Source organism: Triticum dicoccoides, chromosome 4A (genome assembly GCF_002162155.2).
Source record: "Triticum dicoccoides isolate Atlit2015 ecotype Zavitan chromosome 4A, WEW_v2.0, whole genome shotgun sequence".
Lineage (NCBI taxonomy): Eukaryota > Viridiplantae > Streptophyta > Magnoliopsida > Poales > Poaceae > Triticum > Triticum dicoccoides.
Window position 1 is genome coordinate 163,990,119 of NC_041386.1, and position 7,659 is coordinate 163,997,777.

Consider the following 7,659-nt stretch of genomic DNA (forward strand, 5'->3'; position numbering starts at 1 on the left):
TTGTTTAACAATAAAATTATCAAACTCATCTAAGCATTGTCTAGCAGACTTATAACGAGGAATATCACCTTCATCAAATCTATAGAGAGAATTTACCTTTACTACCTGTGTCGGGTTATCAAGACCATGTATTTCTTCAATAGGTGGTAAATTCTTAACATCTTCAACTTTAACACCTTTTTCTTTCATAGATTTCTTTGCCTCTTGCATATCTTCAGGACTGAGAAATAGAATACCCCTTTTATTCGGAGTTGGCTTAGGAGTTGGTTCAAGAAGTGTCCAATCATTTTCATTACTCAACATATTATTCAATAGAATTTCAGCTTCATCCGGTGTTCTTTCCCTGAAAACAGAACCAGCACAACTATCCAGGTAGTCTCTGGAAGCATCGGTTAGTCCATTATAAAACATATCAAGTATTTCATTTTTCTGGAGAGGATGATCAGGCAAAGCATTAAGTAATTGGAGAAGCCTCCCCCAAGATTGTGGGAAACTCTCTTCTTCAATTTGCACAAAATTATATATTTCCCTCAAGGCAGCTTGTTTCTTATGAGCGGGGAAATATTTAGCAGAGAAGTAATAAATCATATCCTGGGGACTACACACACAACCAGGATCAAGAGAATTAAACCATGTTTTAGCATCACCCTTTAATGATAATGGAAACAACTTAATGATGAAGTAATAGCGAGTTTTCTCATCATGAGTAAACAAGGTGGCTATATCATTTAATTTAGTAAGATGTGCCACAAAAGTTTCAGATTCATAGCCATAAAAAGGATCAGATTCAACCAAAGTAATAACTCAGGATCGACAGAGAAATCATAATCCTTATCAGTAATAAAGATAGGTGAAGTAGCAAAAGCGGGGTCATATTTCATTCTAGCATTCAAAGACTTTTCTTTAAGCTTAGCTAATAATTTCTTAAGATAAGATCTATCATTGCAAGCTAAGAAGTCTCTAGCAGTTTCTTCATCCATAACATAACCCTCAAGCACAACAGGCAATTCATATCTAGGGGGAGAATCTTCATCATCACTTTCATCAATATTATCAGTTTCAATAATTTCATTCTCTCTAGCCCTAGCAAGTTGTTCATCAAGAAATTCACCTAGTGGCACAGTAGTATCAAGCATAGAAGTAGTTTCATCATAAGCATAATGCAAACTAGAAGTCGCATCATCAATAACATGCGACATATCAGAATGAATAGCAGGAGTAGGTGTCGCAAGTTTACTCAAAACAGAAGGTGAATCAAGTGTAGAGCTAGATGGCAGTTCCTTACCTCCCCTTATAGTTGAGGGAAAAATATTGGTTCTTTTATCTTATAAGTTTTTCATAGTGATCAGCAAATATAAATCCCAAGTGACTCAAAGAATAGAGCTATGCTCCCCGGCAATGGCGCTAGAAAATAGTCTTGATAACCCACAAGTATAGGGGATCGCAACAGTATTCAAGGGTAGAGTATTCAACCCAAATTTATTGATTCGACACAAGGAGAGCCAAAGAATATTCTCAAGTATTAGCAGCTGAGTTTTCAATTCAACCACACCTGGAAACTTAATATCTGCAGCAAAGTATTTAGTAACAAAGTAATATGATAGTAATGGTAACGGTGGCAAAAGTAATGGTAGCAGTTTTGGTTTTATAGTGATTGTAACAGTAGCAATGGAAAAGTAAATAAGCGAAGAACAGTATGTGAAAAGCTCGTAGGCAATGGATCGGTGATGGATAATTATGTTGGATGTGATTCCTCATGCAATAGTTATAACATAGGGTGACACAGAACTAGCTCCAGTTCATCAATGTAATGTAGGCATGTATTCCAAATATAGTCATATGTGCTTATGGAAAAGAACTTGCATGACATCTTTTCTCCTACCCTCCCATGGCAGCGGGGTCCTATTGGAAACTAAGGGATATTAAGGCCTCCTTTTAATAGAGTACCGGACCAAAGCATTAACACTTAGTGAATACATGAACTCCTCAAACTACGGTCATCACCCGTAAGTATCCCGATTATTGTCACTTCGGGGTTAACGGATCATAACACATAATAGGTGACTATAGACTTGCAAGATAGGATCAAGAACTCACATATATTCATGAAAACATAATAGGTTCAGATCTGAAATCATGGCACTCGGGCCCTAGTGACAAGCATTAAGCATAGCAAAGTCATAGCAACATCAATCTCAGAACATAATGGATACTAGGGATCAAACGCTAACAAAACTATCTTGATTACATGATAAATCTCATCCAACCCATCACCGTCCAGCAAGCCTTTGATGGAATTACTCATGCACGGCGGTGAGCATCATGAAATTGGTGATGGAGGAAGGATAAGGATGATGATGGCGATGGACTCCCCTCTCCGGAGCCCCGAACGGACTCCAGGTCAGCCCTCCCGAGAGAGATTAGGGCTTGGCGGCGGCTCCGTATCGTAAAAGCCACGAATCCTTCTCTCTAGTTTTTTTCTCCCCAAAAGTGAATATATGGAGTTGGAGTTGAGGTCGGTGGAGCGTCAGGGGGCCCACGAGGCAGGGAGCGCGCCCAGGGGGGTAGGCGCACCCCCCACCCTCGTGGACATGGTGTGGGCCCCATGACGTGGATTCTTCCGCCAGTATTTTTTATATATTCCAAAAATATTCTCCGTCGATTTTCAGGTCATTCCGAGAACTTTTATTTCTGCACAAAAATAACACCATGGCAATTCTGCTGAAAACAGCGTCAGTCCGGGTTAGTTCCATTCAAATCATGCAAGTTAGAGTCCAAAACAAGGGCAAAAGTGTTTGGAAAAGTAGATACATTGGAGACGTATCAAGGGCCCACCTCGTGATGTCCCATGAGAAGGGGATTGTGCATATTGATGTGCATGGTAATTAACGACCTCCTCCTCGATCCCTGCACGTGATCGACCACAATGTGTGTGGAAGTGGGGAGGATTTACCGCCACATGGTGTGATTAACCCACCGTCATTTCATGTTATGCCCCACTTATAAAAGGCGAGAAGGAGCAAAGGGGGTGGGGATTTACACACCCATTTTCACTTCTTCCTTCCTCTTCCTCATCAAGCTCTCGCATCCATGCCTCTTCGTGAAACCCGTACACCTGCTGATGCACAATTCCGCTACCTCAAATGGCCGACGGGCACGAGCAGAAGCAATCTGCCTCCGGGGGCCAAGCCACTCGCTCGTCATCCCGAGCGGTGGTCGTCCCTAAAGGGGGATGGAAGATTTGTACATTATCGTAGGGTCAACTAGACCAGCTTGCTAATGTCGGCTATCTTCCGCCACTGGAGGTAACATACGCGCATCATGTCCTCGTAGCGTTGGTCAGGATACCCTCCAGGAGTCCATCCCTAACCCCAAGGGACTGAACGGTTATGTTTTATACCCTTCCTTGTCCGGGTCTTAGGTTTTCCAAGCCATCCCTTCTTGTCGAGCCTTCTCCATTTTTATTGTTTCCAGCTCCATCATCTTTCTTCAAATTCTATCCTCCACATAGCGTGTTGTGTTATGCTATGCAAAGCCTTCCTAATCTACCAGCCGCACTCCGGCTTGTGGCACAAATATTTCTGCGTCCAACCTCGGAACAAAGGCGGTGTGTTGCTCGACTATAGTAACACCTTCATTAGTAGCGTGTCCAATACAGGGTACCTAGAGGGCACCTTCAAGGAGATTAACAAGAACTGGCAGGAAAAGTGGTTGTATCTTCTCGATGTGCCACCCGACTATCCTCCTCGGGCTGGCTTGATCGTCCTTTTACTCCTCTTCCGCCTAAGAAAAGGTACCCCTGGAGCCTGAGGAGCTGATCGCAAGAAGTCTCTTTCGCCTTAGCCAAGATGGCCAAAAAGGTGACTATGCTACGTCTAAACAACATTACCCTGGTTGACGTGATGATGGTGGCGTTGAGCCGAGGTTCATGGTAAAAATATATGAATTGTGCAAGTGTGACGGTAATACCAGTTACCTTGTATTGTACTCATAGTATTTGATATAAACTTTCTGTAGGCGGTTCTCCCAAGATTTATGGAACTCCTCCACTAGGGGTTACATTTCATTCTATGGTCATGCTTCTCCGTTGCCATAGAGTGATGGTTTCCACAATTAAGGTCATAAGACCGGAACCAAGCATTATGTTCAATGGACAACCGTTATCTCATATTATCTTTGGTTCTCATAGATATCTCCACATGTGACGTCAGGGGCCACAGAGTTCGTAAACAATATGTGTTACCTATGTAGTTCTTGAGATCATGTTGCGTGGGCCGTTATATTGGACAACACGCATAGAGTTCACCACAGTATAACAGAATACTAAATAGATCATACTACTACAAATTCAGATGATGACATATAGGATAGGCACATATCAATCCTACCACTTACCTACATCTCCCACACCTAGGGTAATTACTCACACATCATAAGAGGGGAATCAATCACAACAGAGAGAGAAACCAAGAAAACCATATAGATAATATTGAGGGGATCCACAATGAAATGAATTGGTGCTCAAATAGTCTTGATCTCAGATGAGATGGAGTAGAGATTACAATTTCCAATCCCTCTTACAATAATGAAGGAGATGATGATGGAGATGAAAGGACAAAAAACTACAATGATCTTATTGAGTTCTCCCGATCCTCTCTTCTCTTATTCTGGATGGTGTGGCGGCGTCTAGGGTTCGCCTCTCCTCGTGGCCCCTCCACAAAAGTTGTTTTTATAAATGAGGAGGGGCTATGGGCACTTCAAACGACCGCTCAAACGAGCGTGTGCGGTTTTATGGAACGCCGTCTTTCACTTTGGTGTGGCTTGATTTGCAGCAATCTTCTTTGGTTTCCTTCCAAATATGATATTTCCTACCATCCAAAGGACAAAGTAGATTTTTCTCTCTTTTGTTGGATTAGCATCAGAAATATTGGAAGAATAACAAAATTCCAATGAAACCAAATGGAAATCACTATGAAAAACATTGCAAATTCTCGAGCCATCAACGTCCACAGGCACTGACCGGTCACACTTCAATTTTTTTTCTCACAATCGGACACCTTACTTAGCATACCTCAAATCCATACAAAGCCACACAACGTAAACGTAAAGGAAGCAACACACATCATCTGACCAGTAGACTAGTACATCAGGACATTGCCACCGGACTACCAAAATTTGACATGTTCTACCTACATACTAGCTATGGAGAATATCATCCATGACTGCCCTTGCCCTTCCCGACGCCCTTGTCTTCCTTCTTGCAGAAGTAGCAGTCGAAAACACAGTATGGATCAAGCCGGATGTGCTCTTCGTTGGAGCTGTCCGGCCTGTCGCTTCCCTCCTCCTCCTTGCGGGACGGTCCGACCATGGCACAACCAACCCGATTCTACTCTAGGGCGAGGGTATGCATGTTCCTCCATTGTCGCTTCTCTAAGATGCAGGCGCGAATGGCTTCCTCCTCTATGGCAGCGTGCATCGCCACATTCGTCGCTGCTATGTCGGTAGCGAGGCGGGCCTCGGCCACCCTCATCCTCTCCTTCCCACGGCGGACACATCAGTCCCTATAGCACTCATACTCCGGCGGACCGGTGATGGGGAAAGGGAGATTGGAAGGTTCCCGAGATGGCCGCTGTGATATAGCCCCGAAGGATCTGAACGCCCGATGCGCCGACGTAATGGACTTGCAACGGATAGATCCCACTATCGGTCGGACGCAGTCCTCTTGGGAGCGGCGGAAGGCAATGCGGACGACCATTGCCTCCTCTCACCCGCACGGGATGACACCACTGTCAACAGACCCGGACTGGTCGGAGTCACATCCCCTGCCCGCCATGCCGGGGAAGGCTGGCGATTGTCGAACGGGAGTTTGAGGGTCGGAATGGAGTGTGAATGGACTGAAATGGAGTGGCTAGGATTTGGTCCGAGAGGCGGAGGGGACGAATACATGTGTGGTCGGATGGGTCAGCGTTGACCGGATCTGATGTGGCGGGCGCGCCCGGGCGACTTATATCCGCTGCAGATTTGGGCTGGATATGAGGGATGTCGGTCAAGCCGGTTGTTATAGTCTGGTTTGAGGCGTCTTTCTAGATTTTTTTTCTTTTTGTTGGTCAGTGACTGGACCACCTGCTGAGGGTTTGTGGAGGGTTCGAGACGCCCAGCTCTCAGACAACTGTTAGAACCAGCTTCAGTGATTACGAAGCGCGGGCATCATTTAGACTGGCTGCTGAGCTCGATCGTCCCGACATGCATGTCTGCTCCGCTAGCCGGGCCGTTGGCTGGTCGTAATGGTAGTATCATAGCTAGTATCATGCATGCCAACTAGGCAATTTTGATGAAGTGACATAGTATTAAATGAAGAAAGAGAGAATGTAGTATCATATCGTATCATAATAAATGTTATGCTACTTTGTGTCATGCATGACAATAAATAAAATACTACATGATACTAATATATGATACTATGTACTATGCATTAGGGAGGTAATATCACACATTAGTATCATATTGTAACATCCAGATTCTCGGAATGTTTTTTTAAAAAAAAGTTTTCCAAAAATCAGGGCGAGAAAATTTCATTTGTTTTATTTGTTAACCAAGCTTAAATTGGAATTTTATAATTTAATGGATTTAATTTGAACTAATGTGAACCTAAATTAAAATTTGTGTTTAGTTCTTTTCTTTTACTCGGATATTATTTTCTTGTCTTGGGCATATTAATATGCACCTTTGAATTTTCTTCGGTGCTTTTGATATTTGTTCGAGTTTCTTTTCCTTCTCTAGATTTTCCTAAAGAGGAAAATCATTTTTCTTCTTTCAAACTCTAGGCCAAATTCCCTTGATCCAACATCTTTCTCTCTTTCCAGGGCATGCAACCTACGTTACTTTTCCATCAAAACTGAATGGCCTAGCCAATCTGTTTTTCTTTCTCTTTCTCAAATTCATTCGTTTTGTCTCACGTGAATGGGAAAGCCCATTTGTTTTAATTCTATATGATGGGCCGCAGCTGACCTTTGTCTCTCTCCATTTTTCTCCTCCTGTTCCAGCTCATGGGCCAGCCCATCTCTCCGAGTGAGCGAGCATCTCCTCTCTCTCTTCTTTGTAAGTACATGTGAGAAAACATATAGGAAGAGAAACGACCAACAGGCAAGCGTTTTGCCTCCTGCCCTCCTCCTTAATTCCCTCTTCTTGACTTTTCCATGAAGAAACCTCCTCTCTAATTCCCTTCAACTCCCCATCGTTTCCGGACCGGCTAGTACATATAGGTGTGCCTCCACCTCCTTTTCAACCCCGCAGAAACTCCTACCTCTCCCTTCTCTTTCTCTACAGAAACTCTCTCTCGAAAGAATGGTGCTCCATGGACACCGGTGCTCGTTCCCGGTGACGTAGACTATCTCCGTTAGCACCCTTGCGCCCTATGGTTCATCTCCACACCACGAATCCATTCAGAGAAGAAAGAACGCGTTCCGTCAACTACATGCGAAGAATTCAGCATGTTCGTCTACACTGTTTATCGAGTTCGTAGGATCGATTCGTCGCGCTCGGTGAGTTTCTGTCCAATTACTTTTGCACATGCACTAAACCATGTTCAATATATCTCCTTGACATCCTAGTTCGACCTATTTCTCTTATTGGCCGCGTCAACCACGCCATGTCCATGAA